The 20115-nt window shown below is 35.5% G+C and overlaps 1 protein-coding gene across 4 annotated transcripts in view; it reads right to left on the bottom strand.

Annotated features, from left to right (window-relative positions):
- LOC101895780 (protein quick-to-court) overlaps positions 1–20115 on the bottom strand; it is a 95181-nt gene that overhangs the window by 18041 nt on the left and 57025 nt on the right. The gene's annotated exons all lie outside the window — the stretch shown is intronic.

Raw genomic sequence — 20115 nt, 5'->3', positions numbered from 1 at the left:
ACCACAAGCTAACCTCTCTTGACGCACATTTATCATAATGAAGTAGGGGGGAAAAAATAAGAAACAACATTTCCGCACAGTGGAAGAGGCTGATAACCCGATCCAAACCAACTTACCGAACCAGTTCGGGTTCGGCAGCTCACTGTGGGCATGTTCCGATTTAATTGTGTATAGTTTAACAAATTCTAAAAAATTCATGTTTGGAGGTCAGGAAGTCCTTGAAAATTTATTCTAAAACAAATCCACGTTTGGAGGTCTGGAAGTCCGTGAAAATTAATTCTAAATCAAATCCACATTTGGAGGTCTGGTAGTCCGTGAAAATGTATTCTAAATCAAATCCACATCTGGAGGTCTGGAAGTCCTTAAAAATTATTCTAAACAAATGCATGTTTGGAGGTCAGGAAGTCCTTGAAAATTTATTCTAAAACAAATCCACATTTGGAGGTCTGGAAGTCCGTGAAAATTAATTCTAAATCAAATCCACATTTGGAGGTCTGGTAGTCCGTGAAAATGTATTCTAAATCAAATCCACATCTGGAGGTCTGGAAGTCCTTGAAAAAATATTATAAAACAAATCCACGTTTGGAGGTCAGGAAGTCCCTGAAAATTTATTCTAAAACAAATCCACATTTGGAGGTCTGGAAGTCCTTGAAAATTTATTATAAAACAAATCCACACTTAGAGGTCTGGAAGTCCTTAAAAAATAGCCTCGTTAGTGCTCTAAAATATTCTTATAAAATCCTCGATTATAACCCAGTTGGTCATCTAAAAATATTCTTTAAAACATCCCGTCTATAGCTCTTTTTGTCCTCTAAAAATATTCTTTAAAAAATTCATGATTGAAGTCGTAATGGTTCTCTTAACACATTTCTAAAAAAAATCCCGGTTGTATTTAGTTCTCTAAAAATATTCTTTAAAATATATTTAATTAGAGCCTCGTTAGGCCTTTAAAAATATTCTTTACAAAATCCTCGTATGGCTCGTTGGTCCTCTAAAATATTTTTCTAAGAAAATTCTCGATTGTAGTCCCCTTATTCCTCAAAAAATATTTGATTAGAGCATCGTTGGTCCTCTAAAATATTCTTTAAAAAAATCCGCGATTATGGCCCTGTTGGCCCTCTTAAAATATTGTTTAAAAAATCGTCTAAAAATACTTAAAAAATAAAAGACATGATTAAAGCCCTGTTGAGCCTTAAAAATATTGTCTAAAAAATCCACGATAACCCAGCTGGTCCTCTTAAAATAATTTTAAAGACATTTTCTATTGTAGTTCAGTTGGTCCTCTAAAAATATCCTTTAGAAAATTATAGCCCAGTTGGGAAAATTCTCGATCGTAGTCCCCTTATTCCTCAAAAAATATTTCATTAGAGCATCGTTGGTCCTCTAAAAATATTCTTTAAAAATCCGCAATTAGTGCCATAATTGCGGATTTTGGTCCTCTAAAATATTCTCTAAAAATCATGAATTATAGACCTGATGGCAATCTAAAAATTTTCTTTAAAAAATCCCCAATATTAGCCCCGATAGTCCTCTAAAAATATTTAAAAAATAAAATACATGATTAGAGCCCTCTTGGTCCTTAAAAATATTGTCTAAAAAATCCACGATTATAGCCCAGTGGGTCCTCTTAAAATAATTTTAAAGAAATTTTGTATTGTAGTCCAGTTGGTCCTCTAAAATATCCTTTAAAAAATCTTCGATTATAGCCCAACTAGGCTATAGAAAGATTCTTTGAAAAATTCTCGATTGTAGCCCTATAGGTCCTCTAAAATAAAAAATTAATCAAAATACGCAATTAAAACCCTGTTGGTTCTTAAAAATATTCTCAAAAAATATCCTCGATAGCCCTGAGGACATATGTAAAATATTCTTTAACAAATCCTCGATTATTGGCCCGTTGATCCTCAAAAATATTCTTAGAAAAATTTCCTGATTATAACACTTTTGGCCCTCCAAAAAATTTTTTTAAAAAATCCACGATTGAAGCCCTGCTGTCCTGTAAAAATATTCCTCAATTAATCCTGGATTATAGCCCTGTTGGTGCTCTCAAATATTCTTTAAAAAAATCCTTGATTTTTACCCAAAGGGTCCTCTAAAATTATTCTTCCAAAAATCCTCAATTGAAGCCCTGTTAGTCCTCTTTAATGTTCTTTAAAAAATATGTCGATTATAGCCTTGTAGGTAGGTTCTTTAAAAATATTCTTTAAAAAGCTTATTTGGTTCTCTTAACATATTCATAAAAAATCGGCGATTATAGCACGGATGGTCCTCTAAAAATAGTCTTTAAAAAAATTACGATTGTGGCCTTGATAGTCTTCTGAATACATCCTTCAAAACCTCCTCGAAATTTTTTCTCTAAAAACCCAAGTTTTAAAGCTTTGATTGCTCTTCAAGTAACCTTAAAAAAATTGACGATTGTGGCTCTGCTGGACCCCATTAAAGTATTCTTTAGAAAATTCTCGATTGTGACTCTGCTGGACCCCTAAAAGTATGCTTTAAAAATACCATGATTTTGGCACTAATCCACCTTTAATTTTAATACCAAAGCCATTTTGGCATGGAAAAATATTTTTTTAAAAATCCACATTAAAATTAAAAATTAAATATATATTTTTTTATTAATTTTGAAACCACTGTTCCCCCTGCCATGGGCGTTTTCTCTCACCAAACTACGGAATTAGAAAAACCTTTCCATTTTTTTCTCCATTCAAAAAAAAAAAACAACAAAAAGAAAATCTACGCTCCATAAAATGTATGCGAATCTTAGAGGTTGATTGATGGTAAATTCTGTGTTGGTTTTTTGTTTCCACCTCTCTGGAATCTTTCGCTCCGCGGATAGTAGCTTCGATCAATGGCATTATTCATTCACTTCTTTTTTCTTCAATCTCTTCGTTTTTTTTTTTGTTTTCGCTGTTGTGGTTAATTACATTTTCTTTGTTGCTGTTGCTACCGATAACTCTAATAGTGTTGTTGTTGTTGTTTTTATTGTTGTAAGTTTTTCTGCAAATGGCAGCATAACTTTATTATTTACAAATCACATTTGCCTAGTTAGGACGTCTGTGGTTTTTATTTCATTTTGCCATCCAGCGTTGCGGCCAAGACAATCGAAACCGCATTTTGATTTCCTCAGTAGCAAATGATGGCAAATTGAAACTTCCCAATCTTCACAGCTTGTTGGGCTTTTAATGCTTGACTTGCAGATTTCTTAAAAAATATTAAAGCTATAATCGTCGATTTTATTATGAATTATTTTAGAGAATTTTTTAGATATTTTTTCAAGGAATTCAAGACACACAAGCGTGGATTTTTCAAAGAATATTTTTTCAAGGACTTCAAGACACACAAGCGTGGATTTTTCAAAGAATATTTTTTCAAGGACTTCAAGACACACAAGCGTGGATTTTTTAAAGAATATTTTTTCAAGGACTTCAAGACACACAAGCGTGGGTTTTTTAAAGAATATTTTTTCAAGGAATTCAAGACACACGTGGATTTTTAAAAATATTTTTTTAAGGACTTCAAGACACACGTGGATTTTTAAAAATATTTTTTCAAGGACTTCAAGACACACGTGGATTTTTAAAAATATTTTTTCAAGGACTTCAAGACACACAAGCGTGGATTTTTAAAAATATTTTTCAAGGACTTCAAGACACACAAGCGTGGATTGTTCAAAGAATTTTTTTCAAGGACTTCAAGACACACAAGCGTGGATTTTAAAAATATTTTTCAAGGACTTAAGAAGTTAAGAGCGTGGATTTTAAAAATATTTTTCAAGGACTTAAGAAGTTAAGAGCGTGGATTGTTCAAAGAATTTTTTCAAGGACTTAAGAAGTTAAGAGCGTGGATTGTTCAAAAAATTTTTTCAAGGACTTCAAGACACACAAGCGTGGATTTTAAAAATATTTTTCAAGGACTTAAGGAGTTAAGAGCGTGGATTGTTCAAAGAATTTTTTTCAAGGACTTAAGGAGTTAAGAGCGTGGATTGTTCAAAGAATTTTTTTCAAGGACTTAAGGAGTTAAGAGCGTGGATTGTTCAAAGAATTTTTTTCAAGGACTTCAAGACACACAAGCGTGGATTTTAAAAACATATTTCAAGGACTTTAAGAGCTAAGAGCGTGGATTAAAACAAAAAATTAAGACCATTAGGTGTTAAGAGTTTCAAGTTTCAAGTTAGCTTCTTAGAGCGTGGATTTTTAAAAATATTTTTCAAGGACCTAAGGAGCTAAGAGCGTAGATTTTTAAAAATAATTTTCAAAAAATAATTTTCAAGGACCTAAGGAGCTAAGAGCGTAGATTTTTAAAAATAATTTTCAAAAAATAATTTTCAAGGACCTAAGGAGCTAAGAGCGTGGATTTTTAAAAATAATTTTCAAGGACCTAAGGAGCTAAGAGCGTGGATTTTTAAAAATATTTTTCAAGGACCTAAGGAGCTAAGAGCGTAAATTTTTAAAAATAATTTTCAAAAAATAATTTTCAAGGACCTAAGGAGCTAAGAGCGTGGATTTTTAAAAATAATTTTCAAGGACCTAAGGAGCTAAGAGCGTGGATTTTTAAAAATATTTTTCAAGGACTTAAAGGAGCTAAGAGCGTGGATATTTCAAAATATGTTTCAAAGAATATTCTTTCAAGGACTTCAAGACACACAAGCGTGGATTTTTCAAAGAATATTTTTTCAAGGACTTCAAGACACACAAGCGTGGATTTTTTAAAGAATATTTTTTCAAGGACTTCAAGACACACAAGCGTGGATTTTTTAAAGAATATTTTTTCAAGGACTTCAAGACACACAAGCGTGAATTTTTTAAGGAATATTTTTCAAGAAACTCAAGACACACAAGTGTTGATTTTTAAAAATATTTTTCAAGGACTTCAAGACACACAAGCGTGGATTTTTAAAAATATTTTTCAAGGACTTTAGGAAATAAGAGCGTGGATTTTTAAAAATATTTTTCAAGGACTTAAGGAGCTAAGAGCGTGGATTTTTTAAAATATGTTTAAAGGACTTTTGGAGCTAAGAGCGTATTTGAAGAACTTTCAGAGGGGCCATCGTGGATTTATTTGAGGGACTTTCAGGCTGACCATCGTGATTTACATGACGGACTTTCAGAGGGACCATCGTGGATTTATATGAAGGACTTTCAGAGGGACCACCGTGTATTTATTTCAAGGACTTTGGGAGGGATCATCGTGGATTTATATCAAGGACTTTCAGAGGTACCATCGTGGATTTATATCAAAGACTTTCAGAGGGACCACCGTGGACTTATTTGAAGGACTTTCAGAGGGATCATCATGGATTTATATGAAGGACTTTCAGAGGGACCATCGTGGATTTATATCAAGAACTTTCAGAAGGACCATCGTGGATTAATTTGAAGAACTTTTAGAGGTACTATCGTGGATTTATTTGAAGGAATTTCAGAGGTACCATCGTGGATTTATTTGAAGGACTTTCAGAGGGAACATCGAGGATTTATTGGAAGGACTTTCAGAGGGACCATCGTGTATTTATTTCTAGGACTTTCAGAGCAAAAACGTGGATTTCCGCATTTTTAAGGACTTTTAGACCAAAAATGATTTTTTAGGAAAAGGATTTAAAGGATTTTTAGAGTGACCATCGTTGTAATTTTACAGATGTTCTAGGACTGGCATTTTAAGCATATTGTTGAAGGACTTCCAGAGGATAAGTCTCAAATTTGATCTTTTTTGAAGTACTTAATGAACTACAAGAATATTTTTTACGATTCCCTTCAGATCTATAAGCTTTGAATTTTGGACAAATATTTTTAAAGCACCCAATGAGAGCGAATCTTTTTTTTTTTTTTTTGAAACATTCCTTCATTTTTGTTGAGCTAATATTTATTCATCCATGTGCTTCATTGCCTGTTGTCTCACCCACCTCAGCCTTTAATTACTTTGTCACTTCTCTGTTTGCCCTCTCAAGCGTTTTAACATTTCCCTCAAGTGGAGGTTAACACTTCAGTTGAACCTCTTTCCTGTCGACTGACTCGCTAATGATGTCGCCTATCTTTTGTCGCTTTGTTTTGTTTGGTCTTTGTTTTTTCAACCACATTTCCACTTAACCCCCGAGGCCAACTGAGTGTTACAGCCAGACAACTTGAAGAAAAGTGTCTCCATTCTTCCATTCTCTCTGGGGGAAAGCGAGAAATAATGTCAACGCTAATCATTAGATTTGAAACCACTTAACCATAAAATTGGTTTGCTTGGACAAGTTAGAATTGTGGATAACGAGAAATTGAGAAAGAAAAACAAATATAATTATTTTTAGAAATTTCTTGTTAAATGAGAAAATAAATTAGAAATTAATGATTTGAGAAAATTCATAAAAAAACAAAAATTGAAAAAATCTCGTTCTAAGGAAAAAGCTGGATATTGAAATGTTGTTTCAATATTTTAAGTGATTTATAAGCAGTTGTCCCTTTGATGTCAATAAATCCAAATGACCCATTTGCAAATTTGTCCATCTATCCAATTTCCTCTCATGTCTTCTGTTTTCATTACGGCTGTTTCTATTTTTATTCATTCTTTCCATTACCTTAGGGTTAAATATAAATATTTGTATTTATTTTCAGTCCATTTGTTCATCCACTCAAGCAACTAATCATAAATGCCGTTCTTGTTGTTGCTTTTTGCATTTAGAACAAGCCATTAGCTGAAGTGTATCAAATAGCCTGCATTACAATTGCCATAAACCTTTCAACGGGGATATAAAAGGATATGGAATCAATAATTCATCCATTTTCAAACGAGAAGATTTCCGAAGAAAAACCAGTAAAGAAAGTCCTAATGTTGGGGGGGCGACTTTTTGATACCCTACACCACTTTGCTAATTTAGTAGAGCTCCACATAACAATTAAAAGTTTTTATGGCAGAATTCAATCATATACGCTATGATTATAAAAAATATATAAAATTAAAAGTTCAAAAGGCTAAATATGCCGAAGCATTTGTATCTTTTAAATTCGGACTTGTATTGCCAATTTGGTGCAAAATTAATGTGAAATCCGATAAAGATATATATGGGAGCTATATCCAAATCTAAACCGATCTCGATAAAATTTGGCAAAGATATTTCTGAGTTGTATTTAATATATTTCCCTAAATATCGTTGTTGCGGAGTACATATTACGGCTGTGGGTAAAAAATCGGATGAACAATATATAAGGGAGCTATAGCTATATCTGAACCGATTTCGATCAAATTTTGCATACTAGCTTCTAGACTCAATTCGGTCGTATGTGCAAAATTTCATCACATTTGGATAAACATTAAACGTTTGGTGCACAATAACAGGTAAATCGGACGAAGTTATATATGGGAGCTATATCCAAATCTGAACCGATCTCGATAAAATTTTGCAAAGATATTTCTGAGCTACATTTGATATATTTCCCCAAATATTGTTGTTACAGAGTGCATATTACGGCTGCGGAGGACAAAAATAACAAATCGGATGAACAATATATATATGGGAGCTATAGCTATATCTGAACCGATTTCGATCAAATTTGGCATACTTATTTTCAGGCCTAATTTGGTTGTAGGTGCAAAATTCCATACTATTCGGGCTGATATTACACGTTTGATGCACAATAAAAGGCAAATTGGACGAAGATATATATGGGAACTATATCTAAATTTTGACCGATTATCTCCAATTTCAATAGGGTTCGTCCTTGGGCCAAACAAATGATTTGTGCAAAATTTCATCTGAATCGGGCAATAAATGCGAACTGTACTTTGTTTACAAAAATACATGGACGGACGGACGGACGGACATGCATAAATCGACTCAAAATGTGCAGATCATCAAAAGGAACTATGGGTCTATCCGTTTCCTTTTGCCTGTTACAAACAAATGCACAAAGACATAATACCCTGACCACCTTGTGGTGTAGGGTATAATAAGAATATTGGCGGAGGGGGTGGAACATGTCTGGTCTTTAATGGGAGGAACACGTACTTGTGTTCTACCAGTGTTTTATTAGACAAAAACATTCGTAGCTACGATAAAATCTTCCTTGACTCGAAGAATACTTTCGGAAAACAAACTTAGAGGAATTTATGAAAATGAGGTCCACAGAGCTATTAGCGTGGATTATTAAATAACATTTTTGAAAAATGCTATAGCAAGGAGACCTAGAACATTTGGAAAATTGATGGACTTTCAGGAAAACAAGACGGGATATTTAAAGAAATCTTTTTCACAGGACTGCCAGAGTCAAAAGCTACGATTTTGTTAGAATTTTTCAAAGGCTTTCTGAGCAACAAGCTTGGATTTTTAAAGAATATTTTTGAAGGCATTCGGATCTCCAAACTTAAAGTTTTGGGAATAATTTTTGGAGCTACAACCTTCATTTTTTGGAAAATAGTGTTAAAGAACATTCTGAGCTACAAGTACGGATTTTTAAGGAATATTTTTCCAAAAACTTTTAGAGCAAGAAGCGCAGATTTTTTGAGGATATTCTAGTCACAAACTTGGATTTTCGGTAACATTTTTTTAAGAATTAAATTGTTTTTAGATTTTGATTGTGGGGTTTTTTGAAGGACTGCCGGTGTTAAAGGCTGCGATCGGGAACATTTTTTAAGAACTTTCAGAGCTAAATTGGTTTTAGATTTTGACTGTGGGGTTTTTTGAAGGACTGTCGCTATCAAAGGCTACGATTTTCTTAGAATTTTTTCAAAGGCTTTCAGAGCAACAAGCTTGGATTTTTAAAGAATATTTTTGAAGGAAATTCAAATCTACAAACTTAGATTTTTGGGAATACTTTTTTGAGGATTTACAGTCAGTCTTCATTTTTTCGGAAAATAGTGTTAAAGGACGTTCTGAGGTAGAAGTGTGGGGTTTCGAGGAATATTTTTCTAAAGGACTTCCAGAGCAAGAAGTGCAGATGTTTAGGCATTTTTTAGAGGATATTCAAGTTCCAGACTTTGATATTCGGGAACACTTTTTTAAGAACTTTAAGAACTACTTTGTTTTTAGATTTTCACTGTGGAGTTTTGAAGGCTTTCAGAGCAACAAGCTTGGATTTTTAAAGGATATTTTTGAAGCGCCTTCGGGTCTCCAAACTTTTTTGGCCTTCTATGCGAAGACCATGTTGCCTTCTATGAGAAGTCCTTCTAACCTTCTATGAGAAGTCCTTCTAACCTTCTCTGAGAAAACCTTCTAACCTTCTATTAAAAAACCTTCTGACCTTTTATGAAAATACCTTCTGGTCTTCTATGAGAAGTCCTTCTGGCTGTTATGAGAACACCTTCTGGCCTCCCATGAGAACACCTTCTGGTCTCCTATGAAAAGACCTTCTGGTTTTCTATGAAAATACCTTCTGGTCTTCTATGAGAATACCTTCTGCTCTTCTATGAGAATACCTTCTGCTCTGCTATGCGAAGACCTTCTGCTCTTCTATGAGAATACCTTCAGCTCTTCTATGAGAAGATATTCTGCTCTTCTATGAGAAGACCTCCTGCTCTTCTATGAGAAGACTTTCTGCTCTTCTATGAGAAGACCTTCTGCTCTTCTATGAGAAGACCTTCTGCTCTTCTATGAGAAGACCTTCTGCTCTTCTATGAGAAGACCTTCTGCTCTTCTATGAGAAGAACTTCTGCTCTTCTATGAGAAGACCTTCTGCTCTTCTATGAGAAGACCTTCTGCTCTCCTATGAGAAGACCTTCTGCTCTTCTATGAGAAGACCTTCTGCTCTTCTATGAGAAGACCTTCTGCTCTTCTATGAGAAGACCTTCTGCTCTTCTATGAGAATTCTTCTGGTCTTCTATGGGAATTCTTCTGGCCTTCTATGGGAAGAACGTCTGGCCTACTATGAGAAGACCTTCGGGTCTTCTGTTAGAAAACCTTCTGCTCTTCTTTGCGAAGACCTTCTGCTCTGCTATGCGAAGACCTTCTGCTCTGCTATGCGAAGACCTTCTGCTCTTCTATGAGAATACCTTCAGCTCTTCCTTGAGAATACCTTCTGGCCTTCTGTTAGAAGACCTTCTGGTCTTCTATTACAAGACCTTCTGGTCTGGCATGCAAACAATCTTCACAGAGCATCTTGTTAAAGTGCAGATCCCAACTAAAAAAAACCTAATTGGATTTTGCATTGCCAGACCCAGCTCAGATTTTGTGGCCTCATCTAAGCCTGTCTTAATATTGATTTTTTTGTATAAGATGTGACCCCCATCTCCAGAACCAGTATATAAATAGTGTAATACTACCTTAGGGTTATAATATTGGTAAAGGCTGCAATACAAAAATCCTACTGGTTTCTCAGATATGACCTCTATCAATGCGGGAAAGGTAGTTAAGATGGTGCTAACTGAATCTGACTCTCAGTTCCCAACTAGAGTTTCTGTAGGGTGGGTCTGTACTTAACAAAAATGTCGTCTGGAAGTTGTTTGAAATTTCAGTGTGGCTATGCGACATCCTCAAATAGAGTAGGCCCTTTAAATACTTTCATTAAAGACCGTTCTCTTAAACAAAATATATTACTTATATGAAGCAGAAAACAATTGGGTCCTTATTTAGATGAGGATATCCTTAAGCCCCTTTAGCAAATACGGAATATCTCATTTTTTTATTTTTAAGAATTGCATTATCCTTTTGCTCTTTTAATCAAAATGTAGCAGGCTTTTTCAATAGCCCCGCTTAAAAATCATTTACTATTCTGGACTTTAATTTTTTATTCACGCAGTTACCGAAGGACCTTACATCACATATTGACAGAGGTTATAAAAGGACAAACAACCATTCATTCCATATTCCAACCATATGCAGTTCATTACTCTACTTTAAAATGCCATTGAGCGAAAAAAAAAACGGAACAGCTGAGTGGAGCTCACTCGAACTTACTTCACTTAAATGGCCAACAACAAACACAAAAATGAAAGAAGAAAAAGAATGAAAGCAAAAAACCAGGACAACCTTTCTGGCTCGATGCCAGAAAATAGAGAGAAAACATTTTTCCTCACATTGTTGGCGATGTTGCTTGACTTGACTAGATTGTTAGTGTTGCTGTTGCTGTTCCTCTCTCTCTGTTTGTTTCTGATTGCAATATTAGCAACAACAAACAACAAACGGACATGTTCATATCCTTGGAAGTGATTAAATTTTGTACTGCTGCTGATAGTTGGCTGGCCGGGATGGCGTCAAGGAATCTAGGAGGTGGTCTGTCCGACAACAATGCATGGCAAATTGCCATGGACACAGCGGCATGCAGTCAAGCAGACAGGCAGGCCGACAGACTGCCGGGCAGGCAGGCAATCTAGGCGAAAAGAAAAACTGAAATGAAAATTATATATTGTTTCTCTTTTTGTTGTCGTTGTGATAAATTAACGGATATTCACATGGCTAAAATAATTTAAATGGGCAATAAAGTGACACAACCATTAGATGACAAGGAGACATTTTTTTAGTGGTCAGCATAGTGACAGCAGAGGAAAGAGAGAGAGAGGGAGATGGGAAAACATTTGTTAGTTTTTAATTATACCACGAGATTGTAGGATAATTTTAACGATATGAAGCTAATTGAGTGGAGAGGAAGATCCTTAAAAGGCCATCAAAATGTCATGGAAGTCGTATATCCCAAGAAAACATTCCAAAGGTCTTCATGGCATAGAAGTAAGTCTTAGAGAAGACCACTTCTACGGAATGATCTCCAGTTCTATGAAAAGGCGTTTTAGTCTGATCTTCTATGAAACTTTTGAGGTCTTCGCAAAAAAAAACCTTGAGAAGAGCATAAGAGCTGAAGGCCTTCCCAAAAAATGGCAGAAGGTTCTCTCACAGAAAAGCGGAAGGCCTTTCCATAGAAGAGCCGAAGAAGGTCTTCCCATAAAAGAGCGGAAAAAGATCTTTTCATAGAAGAGCGGAAGAAGGTCTTCTCATACAAGAGCGGAAGAAGGTCTTCTCATACAAGAGCGGAAGAAGGTCTTCTCATAGAATAGCGGAATTTCTTCTCATCAAAGACCAAAAGGTCTTCTCATAGAAGAGCAGACGGTCTTCTCATAGAAGAGCAGACGGTCTTCTCATAGAAGAGCAGACGGTCTTCTCACAAAAGAGCAGACGGTCTTCTCATAGAAGAGCAGACGGTCTTCTCATAGAGGAGCAGACAGTCTTCTCATAGAAGACCAGAAGGTCTTCTCATAGAAGACCAGAAGGTCTTCTCATAGAAGACCAGAAGGTCTTCTCATAGAAGATCAGAAGGTCTTCTCATAGAAGACCAGAAGGTCTTTTCATAGAAGACCAGAAGGTCTCCTCCTAGAAGAGCAGAAGGTCTCCTCCTAGAAGAGCAGAAGGTCTCCTCCTAGAAGAGCAGAAGGTCTTCTCCTAGAAGAGCAGAAGGTCTTCACATAGAAGAGCGGAAGGTCTTCACATAGAAGAGCGGATGGTCTTCTCATAGAAGAGCGGAAGGTCTTCTCATAGAAGAGCGGAAGGTCTTCTCATAGAAGAGCGGAAGGTCTTCTCATAGAAGAGCGGAAGGTCTTCTCATAGAAGAGCGGAAGGCCTTCTCATAGCAGACCAGAAGGTCTTCTTATAGAAGACCACAAGGTCTTCTCATAGAAGACCAGAAGTCTTCGCATAGCAGGCAGGTCTAATTATAGAAGACTAGGAGGTCTTCTCGCGAAGACTGTCTTCTCCTAAAAGACCAGCGGGAGGTCTTCTCATAGAAGACCAGAGGAAGGTCTTCTCATAGAAGACCAGCGGGAGGTCTTCTCATAGAAGACCAGCGGGAGGTCTTCTCATAGAAGACCAACGGGAGGTCTTCTCATAGAAGACCAACGGGAGGTCTTCTCATAGAAGACCAGCGGGAGGTCTTCTCATAGAAGATTAGCGGGAGGTCTTCTCATAGAAGACCAGCGGGAGGTCTTCTCATAGAAGACCAGCGGGAGGTCATCTCATAGAAGACTGGGATGTCTTCTCATAGAAGACTAGGGGGTCTTCTAGAAGTCTTCTCATAGCAGGCTGGTCTAATTAAAGAAGACTAGGAGGTCTTCTCGAGAAGACTGGAAAGTCTTCTCCTAAAAGACCAGCGGGAGGTCTTCTCATAGAAGACCAGAGGGAGGTCTTCTCATAGAAGACCAGAGGGAGGTCTTCTCATAGAAGACCAGAGGGAGGTCTTCTCATAGAAGACCAGAGGGAGGTCTTCTCATAGAAGACCAGCAGAAGGTCTTTTCATAGAAGAGCAGAAGGTCTTCTTATAGAAGACCAGCGGGTGGTCTTCTCATAGAAGACTGGGAGGTCTTCTCATAGAAGACGAGGAGGTTTTCTCATAGAAGACGAGGAGGTCTTCTCATAGAAGACGAGGAGGTCTTCTCATAGAAGACGAGGAGGTCTTCTCATAGAAGACGAGGAGGTCTTCTCATAGAAGACTGGGAGGTCTTCTCATAGAAGACTGGGAGGTCTTCTCATAGAAGACTGGGAGGTCTTATGATAGAAGACTGGGAGGTCTACTCATAGAAGACTGGGAGGTCTTCTTATGGAAGACTGGGTGGTCTTCTCATAGAAGACTGGGAGGTCTTCTTATAGAAGACTAGGAGGACTTCTCATAGAAGACGAGGAAGTCTTCTCATAGAAGACGAGGAGGTCTTCTCATAGAAGACGGGAAGGTCTCATCATAGAAGACCAGCAGAAGTTCTTCTCCTAGAAGACCAACAGAAAGTCTTCTCATAGAAGGCCAGCAGAAGGTCTTCTCATAGAAGACCAGCAGAAGGTCTTCTCCTAGAAGGCGATAGGACTTTTGCTAAAAGGGAAGAATTCTCATGGAAGGAGGTCTTTTCATAGATGAAAGACTAGAAGTTTGGCTCAGGGAAGACCAGAAGAAGGTCTTTTCAGAAAACCCGAAGGTCGTCTAAGAGAGGCCTTCAGGAGAAGCTTTTATTGGTTTACTTTGATAAGATTTACAAGTTTGGATTTCAAACGACTTATTAATCTTCCATGAGAATGCTGTCTGGTCTTCTACGAGAAGACTTTATGGCCTTCTTCTATGAAAAGAGCTTCTTCTAATCTTCCATGCTTAGTATGTGTTCTGGTCTTTTATGAGACTTCCATTCGATATCTGTTTGATTGAGGTGTCCCATATTCCCAAGCGTCATTTAGGCGACAAATTGCTCCCCATCGTTATTACAAAAATTGAAAGTGAGATAGATCTGATACAAAATTCGATTACAAAATTAAATACCTTTGTTGTTAGACCGCCCGGTGTCATCATTCCTCATTCAATACCTATCTCCGACCACAATACATTGTGGTTTATTATGAACACATATTTGATTTTTTGCAGCAAATAAAACAATTTAAAACTTAAACAAAAATGTTGTGTTTGTGTCCCATTTTGTGTTACACATTTCGTTAGCTGTGTTCTCAAACACCTTCGTGGGTTGGCTAGCTGCTGATACCGGGCTATTGGTTTCAATAGGTATTTGCCTTACTTGCCTACATTTGCTCTCTGTCGCTTTTTTTGTTTTGTTCACATTGTTTTATTCTTTACCACCATCGTCATCATCATCATCTTCTGACATATTCTAGTTTACCGTGTGTATTTGTCAATACGTTTACCTCAAAATGTCTAAAGTGACACATATTATTTGACCACAAAAAATGGTGGAGGAGGAGGGAAGGGGAGAGGATGGTGTATATCTAGTACTTATATTTATATAGCTTACCTATTGAGACTACATACCTACATAGAATGGTTATGGATTTTAATGAAAAATTCATTAAGACAGTTGTGAGGAAATATATAGCAATACAAAATTAAAGGCAATCCTTCATAACCTCCACGCTTCTGTTGGTCCTTGAAAAAAATATCCTTTAAAAAATCCAATCCTTAAAAAAATATTCTTTAAAAAATCCACGTTTCTGTTGGTCCCTGAAAAAATATTCTCTAAAAAATCCAATCCTTAAAAGAATATTCTTTAAAAAATCCACGCTTCTGTTGGTCCTTGAAAAAATATTCTTTAAAAAATCCACGCTTCTGTTGGTCCTTGAAAAAATATTCTTTAAAAAATCCACGCTTCTGTTGGTCCTTGAAAAAATATTCTTTAAAAAATCCACGCTTCTGTTGGTCCTTGAAAAATATTCTTTAAAAATCCACGCTTCTGTTGGTCCTTGAAAAAATATTCTTTAAAAAATCCACGCTTCTGTTGGTCCTTGAAAAAATATTCTTTAAAAAATCCACGCTTCTGTTGGTCCTTGAAAAAATATTCTTTAAAAAATCCACGCTTCTGTTGGTCCTTGAAAAAATATTCTTTAAAAAATCCACGCTTCTGTTGGTCCTTGAAAAAATATTCTTTAAAAAATCCACGCTTCTGTTGGTCCTTGAAAAAATATTCTTTAAAAAATCCGCGTTTCTGTTGGCCCTTGAAAAAATATACTTTAAAAAATCCACGTTGCTTTTGGTCCTTAAAAAATATTCTCTAAATCCACGTTGCTTTTGGTCCTTAAAAAATATTCTCTAAAAAATCCACGTTGCTTTTGGTCCTTAAAAAATATTCTCTAAAAAGTCCTCGTTGCTGTTGGTCCTTGAAAAGTATTCTTAAAAAAATCCACGTTTCTGTTGGTCCTTGAAAAAAAATTCTTTAAAAAATCCACGTTTCTGTTGGTCTTTGAAAAAAAATTCTTTAAAAAATCCACGTTTCTGTTGTTCCTTGAAAAAATATTATTTAAAAAATCCAGGATTCTGTTGGCCTTGAAAAATATTCTTTAAAAAATCCAGGATTCTGTTGGTCCTTGAAAAAATATTCTTTAAAAATCCAGGATTCTATTGGTCCTTGAAAAAATATTCTTTAAAAAATCCAGGATTCTGTTGGTCCTTGAAAAAATATTCTTTAAAAAATCCAAGCTTCTGTTGGTCCTTGAAAAAATATTCTTTAAAAAATTCTCTATCGAGGTGATCCTTGAAAAAATATTCTTTAAAAAATTCTCTATCGTGGTGATCCTTGAAAAGATATTCTTTGAAAAATCCAAGCTTCTGTTGGTCCTTGAAAAAATATTCTTTGAAAAATCCAAGCTTCTATTGGTCCTTGAAAAAATATTTTTTGAAAAATCCAAGCTTCTGTTGGTCCTTGAAAAAATATTCTTTGAAAAATCCAAGCTTCTGTTGGTCCTTGAAAAAATATTCTTTGAAAAATCCAAGCTTCTCTTGGTCCTTGAAAAAATATTCTTTAAAAAATTCTCTATCGTGGCGATCCTTGAAAAGATATTCTTTAAAAAATCCAAGCTTCTGTTGGTCCTTGAAAAAATATTCTTTAAAAAATTCTCTATCGTGGCGATCCTTGAAAAGATATTCTTTAAAAAATCCAAGCTTCTGTTGGTCCTTGAAAAAATATTCTTTGAAAAATCCAAACTTCTGTTGGTCCTTGAAAAAATATTCTTTGAAAAATCCAAGCTTCTGTTGGTCCTTGAAAAATATTCTTTAAAAAATCCACGTTCAGTTGGTCCTTGAAAAAATATTCTTTAAAAAATCCACGTTTCTGTTGGTCCTTGAAAAAATATTTTTTAAATAATTCACGCGTTTTTGGTCATTGAAAAAATATTCTTTAAAAAATCCACGCTTCTGTTGGTTCTTGAAAAAATATTCTTTAAAAAATCCACTTTTTTTGTTGGTCCTTGAAAAAATATTCTTTAAAAAATCCACGTTTCAGTTGGTCCTTAAAAAAATATTCTTTAAAAAATCCACGCTTCTGTTGGTCCTTGAAAAAATATTCTTTAAAAAATCCACGTTCCTGTTGATCCTTTCAAAAATATTCTTTAAAAAATCCACGTTTCTGTTGGTCCTTGAAAAAATATTCTTTGAAAAATCCACACTTCTGTATTGGTGCTATTTTTTTCAACATATCTGCTAAATTATTACCACTTGCCAAGTTCTATAAAACCACCAAAGAAACGCATTAATAATTGACAGCTATCAAAACCACTTAAAATAGTAGAACAACAACTGCGGCGGTGAAGACGACAATAACTTGGTCAAACTTGAAGTTCAGTGACCCAACGATTTTTATGAGGAGCACAGAAAAAAAAACACACTCAAACACACACATACATTAAAAAGGAAAAATCGATTACAATGCGGAAAAGTTGTTGGTAATAATTTTAATATTTTTCCCAATTTAAATGTGAGGAAAATGTCGATGAGGCAAAATTTATTTAGAAAGGATTTCTATAATGACTTCCACCTATAGAAGCTTTGTAGAAGGGTTTTTTTTATCTAAAAAAAGTTCTCAGAACGATATTGTATTAATCAAAAAACTACGGTTATTATTAACGGACAACCTGTGAAAGGTATTTTATCTTAGAAATATTTTTGATATATCTACCGCCTATAGAAGTCCAGTGGAAGATCTACTTCCTATACAAGACCTATGAGTGATATTCCGCCTACGGAATACCTGTAAAAGGTTCGATTTGTAGAAAACCTGTGCAGGATCTTCTTTCTGTAGATGGCCCAACATAGATCAACATCTGTAAAGCCCAATGATAGATCTTATATTAATAAAAAAAATGTTTGAAATCTTCTTTCTATAAAATAATTTTGGAAGGTCTTCTGAGTACAAGAAACTTGTAGAAGGTTGTTTTTCATTGGAGGATATACTTTCAGTACGACTTTTCAAAAATTCCATTTTATCTCAACCTCGTACTAAAAATTACTTCCATTCCATATTTCATGATTCTACCTACAAAAGTAAAGACATTTTTCTCTAAAAGCTCAATTTTTGCACCCTCAGCCATATGGCTAGAGAGGGTATAGACATGACGGTTTCAGACCCTAGGTCAGAACATTTGGAGACAATCTAGCGATGTCCGTCTGTGCATCTGTCTGACTGGTTGATGCGTAAGGTAGTAATATTATTGCCAAAGATCGAGAACGGAGATGGGCAATATCGGTCCATTCCTTCTGGAACCTCCCCCCACAAAATTTTGAATAATTATAACATTTATAAAAAATTAAGTAAGAGTCCGATTGTCTTCAAATTTTACAAACCCCAATATTTTTATTAACCCAATGTCTCGTGTGAAAGGGAAACTATTTAAATATTCATGACGGACGCGAAATTAACATCCGATTGCCTTGAGATTTGGCACTGCTCAATATTTCTATCAACACAGAATCTGTTATAAAGTTGGTAGAGTTCGGATCATTCCTTCTGGTACCTCCCCCACAAAGGGTCAAAGTTTTGAATAACCAAAACGATTATAAAATCCGAAATAAGCATCCGGTTCTGTCTTTATTTCACACATCTTATTATTTCTACTAACGCCAGATCTACTGTGAAGATGGGATATATCGGCCCACTCCTTCTGGTATCGGTCCACTCCATCAACACAAGATCTGTTATAAAGATGACCATTCCTCCCGGTATCACCCTCAAAAGGGTTAAAGTTTTGAATAACCAAAACGATTATAAAACCCGAAATAAGCAGCCGATTATCTTCATATTTCACACATCCCATTATTTATACTAACACAAGATCTGCTTTAAAGACGGCATATATCGGTTCACTCCTTCTGGTACCTCCCCCACAATGGTCAAAATTTTAAATATCCATTCCATTCAGACTTAGTACATCTTAATATTTCCATCAACAAAAGATCTGTTATCGGATCGGACCATTCATTCTGGTACCTCCCCTACATAGGGTTCAAGATTTTGAAAAACACAAAGCTCAAAGAAAGCGAAATAAGCGAATCCAACTCTCTTCAAATTTCACACATACAAACATTTTTGCTAACACAAGATCTTTTGTGAAGAATATATATCTGCGAACCCCTTCTAGCACCTCAGCCACAAAGGATCGCAATTTTAACTACATTTATTTTTTGCGAAATTTATGATTTCGCATAAAATTGGATATAAATGTTCGTTTTTATTCAAATTTTGCACATACCAATATTTTTATCTGTTTTATATGAAGTGGAATATTTCGATCCGCTATATCTGTTACCTCACGCATATTTACACATTTTCTAAAAAATTTCCACATATCTCATATAAAGTCTAGGAAGTAGTAGTAGTAAAAAAATGTTTTTGATGATGTAGGTTCTCATTTTGACTTTGTATATATCATCGTGGAGGGTATCAAAAGTTTGGCCCGGTTGAACTACTTTTTACTACTCATATGATACGTCCAAAACGTGCCTCATCGAAATAATGGTTTTAGATCCTAAGTCGCTTTGGGCGAAATCCGTTTTAGGACACTACCAAACTTGGAACATCGTAATGCTATAATCAAACTTAGTTCGAGTTAGGAGATGGACTGTATTCAAATTCAGTTCCCATGTCGACCATTTGGGTCCCGCTTTAAACCAGTTCTAAGTTTCGCATAAATACTACGAAAAACAAAATTCGAACTAAATTGGGTACTTCGGGAGCTATCATAAACACCACTTAGCAGGGCGAACGTGACTGAATCATAATTCGTTTTGACATATATTGAGTGTAATAGCGTCATTTTATTGACTTCGAGTTCAGACAGAACCAATTGATCAATCAATCAGGCTGATGAATTAATATCTGAAGGCGTGATGACCGGTATTTAGAAAATCGAGAGGATTTTAATTGTAATTTCCATTGAAAATATCTCAAAAAATCTCATACAACATGCTATTAGATTCCAATTAGGACCACACAGTATTGGTATTTTTATACTCTCCACCATAGTATCGAGGGTATATTAAGTTTGTCATTCCGTTTGTAACACCTCGAAATATACATTTTAGACCCCACAAAGTATATATATTCTTGATCAGCATAAAATTCTATGTCGATTTAGCAATGCCCGTCTGTGGAAATCACTCTAGCTTCCGAACGAAGTGAAGTAGGTTGAAAAAATTTTACTCAAATGTGTATTATATCTGCAGAACTTTTGGTATTGAAAATGGGCCATGTAGGTCCACGCCATATATTACGGTACCTCCCGATATTCGGTATTTTGATGATTTTAGAGACATTAATTACCGGAATTGTTAAAAATTTTGGTATTTGAAGTTCGTAATGGATACTACATCCTAAGACAGAAAATGAGCCATGTAGGCCCACGTCTTCGTATAGCCCCCATATAACGAAACACCCGATATTCGGTATTTTGATGATTTTAGCGAC

This window comes from Musca domestica, unplaced genomic scaffold, assembly GCF_030504385.1.
Source record: "Musca domestica strain aabys unplaced genomic scaffold, Musca_domestica.polishedcontigs.V.1.1 34, whole genome shotgun sequence".
Taxonomy (NCBI): Eukaryota; Metazoa; Arthropoda; class Insecta; order Diptera; family Muscidae; genus Musca; species Musca domestica.
This window is presented reverse-complemented; position numbering and strand designations above follow the sequence as displayed.